At 42.4% G+C, this 11,282-nt stretch overlaps 1 long non-coding RNA gene across 1 annotated transcript; it reads left to right on the top strand.

The window, feature by feature from the left end:
- The first annotated feature begins 2,018 nt into the window (after positions 1-2,018).
- Positions 2,019-4,112, top strand: LOC134468339 (uncharacterized). The gene is made up of 4 exons (XR_010038759.1): positions 2,019-2,158; positions 2,692-2,754; positions 3,570-3,638; positions 3,880-4,112. It is a non-coding gene; the product is annotated as an uncharacterized LOC134468339 (long non-coding RNA).
- Positions 4,113-11,282: the final 7,170 nt, after the last annotated feature.

The raw sequence follows: 11,282 nt of genomic DNA, 5'->3' as shown, positions 1-11,282 counted from the left end.
TCTTTCATGTCCACTTAGTATGCTTTATCCAATTAGCCATGGATGCAGGATCATTCACTGGACTGGACACTATTGTAAGAGGTGAAATAGACCACGATTCAGGAACGACAGACAACAGGAGTAAAGGTTATGGTAGTTTTATTTTTACAATTTCATAAAATACAATTAGGTGGGAAAAACCCCACAATATCCATGCAGCCAGCAGCGTCTGTAAACTGCTATCGTCTTTGAATAAATGAATCACAATCTGGAGACACTCGGACGATAGTAGCCTACAAAAGTTAAGTTAAGTTACACACTCAGTCACTGCTGCCGGACGTTGGCTCGTCGATTACTTAATTCAACTATAACACGCGCAATAGCCTACCCAAATGCAACTTACCTACAGTTCCCAAAGCGGCCGGCCGCACGCAATGGATACCTACTGCCTACGTCCCGGCACGACAGCTTGTAGACAGTTCAGCAGCCCCTGCCCCACCCCAGCGCTTAGCGCACAAGTCTACACTATTGTCCAAGTGTTGTTATTTCAAGAAAGCAAACTGTCACTGTCCGCCGGCCGCTGTCGTGACATCTTTCATTAACACTAGTATTGTTTTAACAAGTGAGGAGTCCGTTGATAGTTTCCTTAAGGGTGAAGTAGCCTGCTCTTTAGGCTAGCGTTGCCTCCTCCAGCCAACCATTCGGCGCACAGTGTTCAGACTGTAGCAGGATGATAGGCTAATGATGATGGTCAGGGCGCACATCAGTGCTTGGGTTGTCTATACTTTTATCTGGAATACTGTCGCCGATCAGATAGAAATGACCCTGTTATGAACCCGAGTTTAGTAGATATCGCGCAGTGAACGAGGCAGCCTGCAAACAGTTTGAAGCGCAATGTGGCTGTAACACGTTAGAAAGTAGCCGAACTCTGTTACTTGTTATGAGCGTAATGGTGGGGTGGCGTCCGGCCAATGTCATATCCTAAGCGTATCGCTCGGTGCGTAATTCCAAGAGCAGTATAATGAAAAGGAAGAAAAGGAAGATGATGGGCTAGACCCGAAATGTTTGTCCCCTGTCTGTCGGTTTTATTTACTTTTTTTCGGCTTTGTTTACAGTTACAGTAGTTTTTGATTCTGCATTCAGCTCCAGTGTGCGACTCCTTTCTTTCTTTTTAAATTATGAGCGTTCCACGAACTATCTTTCTTTGTGCACGCTATAAAATGGCAATAAACCTGTTACTATAAACTACTGGTTAACTTTGTATGCTTTCTAATGTTGGTAAAGGCGGGATAAGCGGGATAATGTATTGTCCACACGTGACTACGGAAAATATATTTCCTTCCAAGCGGAATAACAGCACTCCGCCTTCGGCATCGGGGGTGTTATTCGCCCATAGGAAAATATTTTCTTATAGTCACGTGTGGACAATAAATTATCTCTTACCTTTACATTACTGTTGTAGGCCTACATTTTAAAACATTTCGTTGATATTGTAGCGGTGCAACCGACTGTAGTTTTAAGTTATGAGATGGGCGCCAGTAAGGCAGCAATAAGATTGCCGTTACCTTTCCAAAATGAATACAAATCAGTGATCAACACATTAGAAATAACTCAGATCATCACAACGAATATCTTTTATTTTTAGTAGTGCATTTTTGCAAAATCCTTGTTTGCAGACTTGTGCGCTTGGTCTCAATTTGGAACAGCTCACATCAATGTCTGGCTTTAGCGATTCTTGCGAATGGTGATCTTCTCGGCACACTTCCCAGATAGCAGATATTTTGGCTTTGTTTTGGCAGATATCTGCAATTTATGGCTTCCTTTTGGCAAGCCATAAGCTTTTGGCAAAATTTTGGCATGGTTATGGTTGACCTGGGCGCCAGTGAATTGGGGCGTTCCTCTGGAAAGCAAAAAACCAAAGATTTGGCTAAAATATGGGTTGTTTATGGCTTCCCACAACACATTAAAACGCGCTGACTGTGAATGAATGAGTTATGGCCAGGTTATGGCATGGGTCAGGTTAATCTGAACATCGGGTGGAGAGCGGGACAGCAACGTTCTACATTGGTGCGCTTACGGCAACCCAAAAGACTGCCAAAATCAACTGTCAAGAGAAACTCGTGCTTGCCTCACTTCAGTTTCCCCAGCGCCAGTGTGTGTCAGACTTCAGTTTATGCAGGTAAGTGCAGTTGACACGTTTTTATATTAAATACAACCGCCGATGACTGAAGAGATGAGGCATTTTGTGTTATCGGTTTTCATGTTGATTTCATAGGTCTGTGACCGTCGGTTTCCGTGTTATGCGCTGAAACTTAGATACCCTTTTAACAGGAGCTAAAACACAAACGTCTGTGACACACAACTGTGACATTTAATCTTAGTTGCTACCCTCATACTCAGTAACGGTTGATTAAGTGTTGTTCTGTGGTTGAAATTCACTTTCAGATATCAATGCCAAGGGAATTTCAATCAAAGAACAACAACACTAGCAATCTCAGCTAGAGTAAGGTCGCCATATTCCGCCCAACGACAGCTAGCAAAAGCCGGGAGCTAGCTAACTCAGGCATGGAGCATCTTCTTCTACCTATCGGCACAAAGCAGAGCACTATCTAGCAATATCTGTCTGTCACGGAAAGTGTTGGACTCACTGTAATTCTAGCCTACTACTGAAGCAATCGAGTGAATCTGCTTTTTTCTACATTGTCTTTTCAGATGTGCTGCTGCTGAAGGCAGTCACCCGGTGGAGGAACTTGTTTTTTGACAGGCATACTACAGGTTGGTTCCGCAATTTATTAACCTCTCTCTCTGGTCTAATCTTCGTTCGTTGTGAAAGTCCTTGCTTTTAATGTAACTGCTTTTAAGTATACGTCTGTATTGGGTAATGCAATGGTCGGTTTGTGTTTAAGCGCTGGCTATTTAACATGATCAGTTGTTAAGGCCGTGTGTATTGTTCAGCTATCAACAACAGGGGGTAAACCGTATACAGAAATGTGGCCCATGTAGGCCTATGTAATCTTGCTCTAACATTTGTAATACCTCAACACAGAGAGTAGTAGCTTACTAGAGGTGTCAAAGGTAAAAGTAGAAGTGAATTCATGGTGAAATGTAAACAAACGCCTGCCCCCAGACCAGGATCTCTGAAAAGACTGAATAAGGGGGAAAAAACACCTCAGATATGCCTACTGACAAGTCCAGGGTAGTGGGAGCATTACTAATTGTCAGAAAGCTTTAACAATGGCACATGATATAACATAGTGACTAGTCTGTTTCACCAGTTATTCTACTGTAGGCACACCCAATGAGATAGATAGCCTACTGCTTTGTTGTTATTGAAAAACCTAAAAGCTAGGTTAAAAAAACCTCCAATTTGACCAGTACTCTGATCTTAGAATCAGTGGGCTACTATATACTCAAGTGCAAGTTATATGTTTTGGCAGGGTTTTGTTTGATTGAGTATTGTTTTTTTCCTATTCTTTTTCTCCCTTTTACTTCTGACAATTCCGTAGATGGTTGTACAATCTACTGTAGCCTACTACTCATGTCATTTAAAATGTATAAAATATGAAATAACATCTACATTCTCTTTTCAGATGCTGTGCTGCGAACGGACACTGCAGTCACCTGTGGGAGGGGTCAATCAAATCGGATCTCAAAAACAGGTACCAAATTTTAATAACACCCCTCCCCCCTCTCCCGTCTATTACTCTATTAATCAAGTGCATTTGTGCCGCCACTTGGCCAGGACACCCTTGTTAAAAGAGATTTTTAATCTCAACAGGTTTATTTTCCTGGTTAAATAAAGGTTAAATAAAAGAAGAAGAAAAAATGTAATGCCACTGTTTTCAATGTTACTTTTGCATGTAGTAATTCAATTTGGTTTATCTTTTTATTCTTTCCTAGATGTCGCGAATCTGATCTGATCTACCTACCTCTATGTGGCAATAGAGTACCTGCTTTTACTGGCCAGGGGACCAAGATGAAAACAAGAGGCCTGTACCCAGACATCCAAGCACCCATCAAGTCACCCAGTCCTCCACCACCTGCCGTGCAGCTATACCCATCCATCAAATCCAGCCACTTGCCCACCCTAACCAGTCACAGCATTTGGAGGCAATAAAGTATAATGAAATGTATTTAATTGTCTTGTTTTTTTTTTCTAGATGCATAAATATTCCAGTTTCATTGTTGAAAATCACGTATTTATTAAATGTGCGATTTTCAACAATAAAACAGGAATATTTAGTGATCCCAAATGTAGCCATAATGGGGCCAAATGTCACTTATTTGTCTTATAAGTTTCTCTGTATACCGGTACTTACATTTTAAGTATACAGGGAAACTTATAAGACAAATAAGTGACATTTGGCCCCATTATGGCTACATTTGGGATCAATTATGGGTACATTATGGCAGTATTTAGGGTCATTTATAGCTGTTCTGGGAGAGTTATCGGTACATTATGGCTGAATTATGGGTACATTATGGCAGTATTTAGGCTCATTTATGGCAGTTCTGGGACAGTTATGGGTACTTTATGGCTGCATTTTGGCTGAAGGGTGGGGTCTGGAATTCCTTTTGGGGCCTTTAAGGCTGTACGTGGAAATCCCAAATAGGTTTTGGGTGAACTTTGGTCAATTTATGGCTGGGTTTGGTTGGTTTTGGCATGCCAAATTTGGGCCACTTTTGGCCCGGGGACTCAAACCGAAGCCAGCCAAAAGGCCAAGACGCAATTTGGCCCAAAACTCTGCCAAAAACATTTTGCTATCTGGGTTCATGGTTCCCTCTCTCTTGCTCTCTCGGCTTGCTTCCTGACAGTCTCACCCGCCATTTGAAATTAACCCCATTTTATAGGCTGCACATGTAGTGCACAGGGGGTAACGCTGCTATCTCACTCCGGAGGAGGCAGAGGCAGTCCGTTACGATATAGTATATTTATAAAATAGGCTATAAAATAGGCCTAATGATAAAAAAGCAGCCTGAACTAAAATAAAAAAAAATAATTAAAAAAATAGAGACGCACGCACACACTTTCTACATGGTTCGATTTTTGTTTTCATTGCATTGTGGTGGTAGGCACACAAGTTTGATAAAATATAAAAAATAATAGGCTAATAAAATAGGCAGACTACACTAAACGTCTGCCCAGTTACACGAAAGGTCTGCATGGGTTGAACGTAACGTCCTTAGGTCTTCTACGAAAGATCCGCAGGTACTGCACGAAACGCCCCATGCCTTCTACGAATGGTCCAACGTTTTGTTCGAATGGTCCCCTCTCAGCAATTCATTAGACGAATCGTCTCGAATTCTTCTCAAGTGTCCTTGTATTTTTGGAACTGTGCCCTCTGCTGTTTATGAGAGAAATTGCATTTTGTGGTCGGGTTGGTACTTTGCACTGAGCAAGTCATCTACCTACAGTAGGGCATACTAGTGCTCTGAGACTGTTTCCTTTTCAGAAGGCTCTTAACCTAATTATTCACAGAACTAAATGACACCAGCACAATAACATGAAACCTCAAGAAATGTCAAGTCTGCGTGCCGAGTCAGAAAGAAATGTCTTGCGCTGCGCCACCTTTTTTAGCCCAAGTACATTTCCATCCAGGTTCATCCTTCTCTCTCTCTCTCTCTCTCTCTCTCTCTCTCTCTCTCTCTCTCTCTCTCTCTCTCTCTCTCTCAAGCACACACACACACGCACGCACGCACGCACGCACGCACGCACGCACGCACGCACGCACGCACGCACACACACACACACACACACACACACACACACACACAGGAACACACAGGAACACTCCTGTTCACAATCAATCCATCCTTCTGTTCAGTTTGCAGATGAGATGAGATTCTCTGTCTTCACACATTCAATTTCCAGGTATCCATGGCAATACATCCAATTCAGTCATTCTACAGTGCTCAGTGTATAGGCTGTGCTGCTGACTGTACTGTACAACCCAACCCAAAGGCATGCCAGGAAAATACCTCAGGGAAAAATGCTTTTCCAAATTATGCTGCGAATGCTTTGAGACTGGCCAGGCCTATTGTGACGCTTCAGTCACTCACTACAAATGATCAATATTCCATCCTCAGTCCCTGAAGACTTGCCGTACGTCCAGTCCTGTTCCTGAAATAGCCACATGCTATTACTGGCATATTGCATAACAATTAGTTTCATGAACATTTTATGCTTCCATTTAAGTTGTTTGTTGTTTTCTTCAAGAGAGTACCGCACACATACACACACACATGCACAGAAAGAGAGGGCGAGAGAGAGAGAGAGAGAGAGAGAGAGAGAGAGAGAGAGAGAGAGAGAGAGAGAGAGAGAGAGAGAGAGAGAGAGAGAGAGAGAGAGGTCAAGCCAGGTAGTGAATGGACATGGGGAGTATCACCATGGTAACCATGCCTATCTCCTGAGGCACGGTGGTAAATACTAGCAGAGGAAGCCAGCAGAGCTGCACACTGCTGTTGAGCAGACCCTCATTATCAGCGACAGCTTACAATCAATCCAGTCAAATGGGGGAGTGAGTGCAAAGACATGGCCCCTGTTAGAAATTTGCCGTTACCAGAACGACAATGACCAGGTGTAATGTAGGCCTTTTACTAAAGCTCTGTGTAATGTTTTATTTTATCTTTTATTTGACCTTTTATTTAACCAGGGAACAAAATGGCATTGAGATAGAAATCTCTTTTTCAAGTGAGCCCTGGCCAAGACAGCAGCAAACATCTATCAAAGACAGGATATTCTATTGTAGTAGTAGGCTACTATGGTAGTGAAGTCTTCTCAGCGTTTAGTCACCTCATTTGTGCCGTTCCACCAGTGGAACACTGCACTGCATAGTCATTGAAAAGACTACTGTACCACAGGCCCCATATCACATTGTAAACCAAAGGATGTACAGTGCACAGCAATAATGAGTACACCCCTGTAACATTCTGAACAATGATGGTTCCGGAAATAACTTTTGTTCTTATTGGAATATTGTTCAAAATGTTACTTTTCAACAGTGGTGTAGCCTACTCATTATTGCTGTGCACTGTAGCAATGATGAGTACACCACTGTACTCATTACACCCAATCATCACAGTTTACCACTGCAGTTTCATCCACTCAGCTGCATCCACTCAGCTGCATTCATGAATAATTTGTCGAAAGCAGGCCCAGGAAAACTAGATGATGCTTATCTTGCTGCATCAAAAATAAATATCTTATACCTCTACTGAGAAATTCTGGCAAAATTTAATCAATGAACATGCTGTGGTGATGTTTCCCGCCTTCCCTCGTTAATTCAGACGGCCAAGGGATCAAACTCAAACTCACAGTGAGCCAAGTGCAATATTTATTGAAAAATGGACAACTGTGCATGTACACTTGACACAAAATACTGTTCTTCTTCACCTCGCTATCACTTTCCCTGATGAGGGAGTAATCAAAATGCATTGTGGGAGTGTCGATCGACGTGCATTCAGCAGCATGCACATGTATTCATTTGTCTCTCTGGAGGTGTGAGCTCAACAACTCTTCACTGTCTTGTGACTCCTCGACAAAGGGCAGAAGGGAGTGGTCTGGTGCACTATGTATGTAGGTATTTCCTGTGGCAGCAAGCAGACAACAGTTGCTGATTGGGTTATTTGGATGAGGAATGAAACAGTCAAGAAGAAGTGCATTTGCTTACAGCGACAACTAGCACATAAACAAGAGGTAAGGAAAATCTTGATATGACTTTTCATGTCCAAATCAGGCTGATCATTTGGATTTGGAGCCAAGGGCCAGTTTATTCTATTTAGGGGCGCTCAAGCACTCCTATGTTTGAGCTCAACATCCACTTGCTCAGTAGGCCTACCCATTAATAAAAAAAATAATCGCAGCAAAATCATCAGAAATTGATGCTAACACAATGTTGTGATTTTATGGAAAAAAAACAATCGTCATTGCACACTCAGAACTTCATGCAGCACTTTTAAAGAAGACCATCTTTTCTTAAAAGCACTTATTAAAAGTACTGCATGAAGTTCTGAGTGTGCGAAGGCAATAGTTTTTTTCTTAAAGATAACTATTGACTGCCGTGCGCACCTCACAGGGTGTGCATTTACTAAACCAAAGAAAGACAACACAATGTTGTGAACAAGACTAGATGTGATTAAATGTGATTTATTTACTGCATTTCTTTTAAAAGTGCTTTTGTACTTTTAATATGTGACTATGCTTTAAGAAAATTTCATATGAATGTGTAAGTATCATACTGTATGGTGTTGTGGCAGGCAGGCTGAGACTAGGGCTTGTGTGGGTGGGCCAGGTAGAGCTGCTGAGGCTCTCTGCAATGGATGAGGTGAGGTCTGAGGCAGATTGGACAACGAAGACACAGTGGGAATAGGTGCAGCATAGAGGAGGTGAACAGAAGAGGGGCTGTGATGGGATGCCAAAGATCAACTGTTGATCAACTCTCAAACAATACACAGGCTTAGCAACACAACACCAGGCAGTTAAAAAGTGTTCCATAATACCTCGGGGTACCAAAGAGCATACCAGAACATGAGTGACATATTTTCACACTGGTTTTACTTGAAGGGGCTGTAATTCTGGTGCCAGACTGATTAAACCTGTGAAACCTGTGTAAGCACTAGGCAGAAAGCCTAGACTGGGAGGGCTAGTAAATAGCCACTCACTCTAAACTAAAATGACCAAATTTCATAAATGACTTGTACTTGAATCACATTACTAAAAGCTAATAGGTCTATGTTAAAAAGACAGGCATTAACGGGAGAATACCACCATTATACAGTAAAATGGAAAGGAAAAATAGAAAAACTAGACACTTTTCATCATGATAAACTAGACAATTTATACCTGTAGATGTACAATTTACTTGTTGTTGTACACACACACACACACACAATAGAATAGGTTTTTAAAACGCTAATAATTGAATGATAGTGAAGAGTATGAAAACAGCACAGCCTCATAACAACAACAACAACAACAACAACAACAATAACAACTAGATTGCATTTTCTCACAGAAAAGGCTGGAGTATGCTTGGCCTCCATGTTGCCCTCATGCATTCGTCAAACTTCATGCATATGTCTCCCTTCATGCATGCTCAGCACACACGCACACGCACACGCACACACACACACACACACACACACACAAACTAGTTGTGGGCGGAGCATCATTTTCATAGATTTTTACAAAATGAACGTTTTATTAAAAACGAAAGTTCGGGAGAAGTGTAATGAAATTTGGCATGCCTAATTACCACCTGCATTCTATTCTCCACTCAAGTGTCAATCCTCTGAATTTAGCGCGATAGGCACGCCTATTTAACCAGCTGCATATCATTCTACACTCTGCCATCATTCTGTGAAATTTCAGTGCACTAAAATTTGGAACGCCCCTTGATTAATTATACAGCATTTATTTTCCTCTCACTTGTCTCCAGTCAGAAATTTTCTTTCTCGCTTGCACCCACCACCTCCCCGTTCGCCTACCTTACACCACTGTTCTATTGATTTGTCAAGCATCCTAGCCCTAGCTTCCTCTCAGTTCACTTCGCTCCTTTGCTCTCCAACCATCATCCGCCGGTGGGTGTCCGCTCAGAGCTCGCACATATCTGCGGGTGCAGATACTGCCCGAGCTCTCAGTGGCGCCCCGTACTCCCGAGCTCGAGAATGTTTACGGCATAGACATTTCTCGGCCATGGAATTGCCTCAGCACCACAGCCAGCGACCTTGCCCAATGGGGCACCTAAGTCTCCACCCCTTCCGGGCGGCTTATGGGGCTGGCAACGCAAAAACTTTTGACTGGGCTGTAATGGAATGATCAAAGCTATTTTCCGACCCACCTCGCATTTCCCCGTCGATCACACATATGCTGTGCCTCAGAATTAATAACAACCAATGGTGTGCTTGTTGACTTCACTTGGCAAGCGATTTTTGAGTTGTGTGTGTGCAAAAATATGTAATTATTTGGACTACACAACAGACGTCGCATGTCCGACATGCAGCCACTTAACCCACGGTGCAGCGGTAGGGTTGGCTGTGCCTCGGTTCACGTCAGATATGCGAGGCGCACGTGTAGTCTCCAACACAGTTTTGCACAAAAGCTAAAATAACGTTTCTTGCGTGCCGAAAATGAGTGGTCTTACGACGCAAATCCAAACCTTTAAAATTCACTGTCATCATATGTGAAATCCGGAGCACATGCCAAACGGGATGAGGATTTAGCTTGACTCGCTCCATTAACTCGCATTCAAAATTTTGAGAGCGCCAGCCCCATGGATCGGAAGTAGAAGGGCGTGACTTAGGTGCCCCATACGCCATGTAATTTCTCAGCTTCTTGAGTGCAGTGGTTCGCTGACCACGTGAAGTACTTTGATGATCGGTCCACCGCGTGGACAGCTGCTCTCCTGCAAGAGCGGTATAATCACGAGAAGTCCGTTCTCCAGCGAGAATGAAGATGTATGCATACATGCTTAATCCAGATTTCAGAGAGTGAACTAATGAAACTATCCTGGTGGAAAATGACGTCATAGTGTGCTTTGTATTCGATTGAAAATCAGACCTACGGTTCAAAATGTACAGTTTTCCTGTTGATGACGCTAGAGAGTTCAAGCTATCCATAAACTGAGAACAAGCACGCATCTGTGGGCCAAGCTGAACATTTTGTCATTGGAACGGGCTTTCTATCTCGAATGGTTTGGGTGAATAAGCCTCCAGTAGAGTAATAATTTTAAGTAGAATAAATGGTCGAATAACAATAGCAAGCATACTAATAAACGGTCGAATAACAATACTATGCTTGCCTTGAGCTTTGCACCTGCCCCATGATTTTTCATAAAAATGCAATATACTGAATGAGTTTATCATTTGAGGTGACATTGTGAACGTCTTGTTAATGGTTCCAGGTGCAATAATGCTGACCCAAAAGAGGCTGAAGTTGCTTGTGACTGGTGTATTTGTGTGGCTCACGTTGACATATCTTTTTCGTGGGAGGTGAGTCAGAGTTCATCCTCTCAGGAAATTTAAGTTCTAGTCAAAACCAATTTCTCTCTCTAGAAGATATCATAAAGGCTCCTACTTGTCCATATGCCGAGATATTTTATGATTTTCAAAAGAAAAACAAAGATGTGGTGTTTTGTGTTCTGTTCTCCATACATATTTCTAGTACACCAAATATTTCTGAAAAGACAACTACCATAATTTCCGGCCCAACAAGTAAAGTACCTGGACGATTCTGGAAGAAAGACTTGTTGAATGGGAATGCAGTTAAACCAGAAGTACTCCTTAAAGGGCCACAGCCTAATAAC

Source organism: Engraulis encrasicolus, chromosome 18, assembly GCF_034702125.1.
Source record: "Engraulis encrasicolus isolate BLACKSEA-1 chromosome 18, IST_EnEncr_1.0, whole genome shotgun sequence".
NCBI classification, from domain to species: Eukaryota; Metazoa; Chordata; class Actinopteri; order Clupeiformes; family Engraulidae; genus Engraulis; species Engraulis encrasicolus.
Note: the sequence above shows the minus strand (reverse complement) of the source record. Positions and strands in the feature narration are given on the sequence as shown.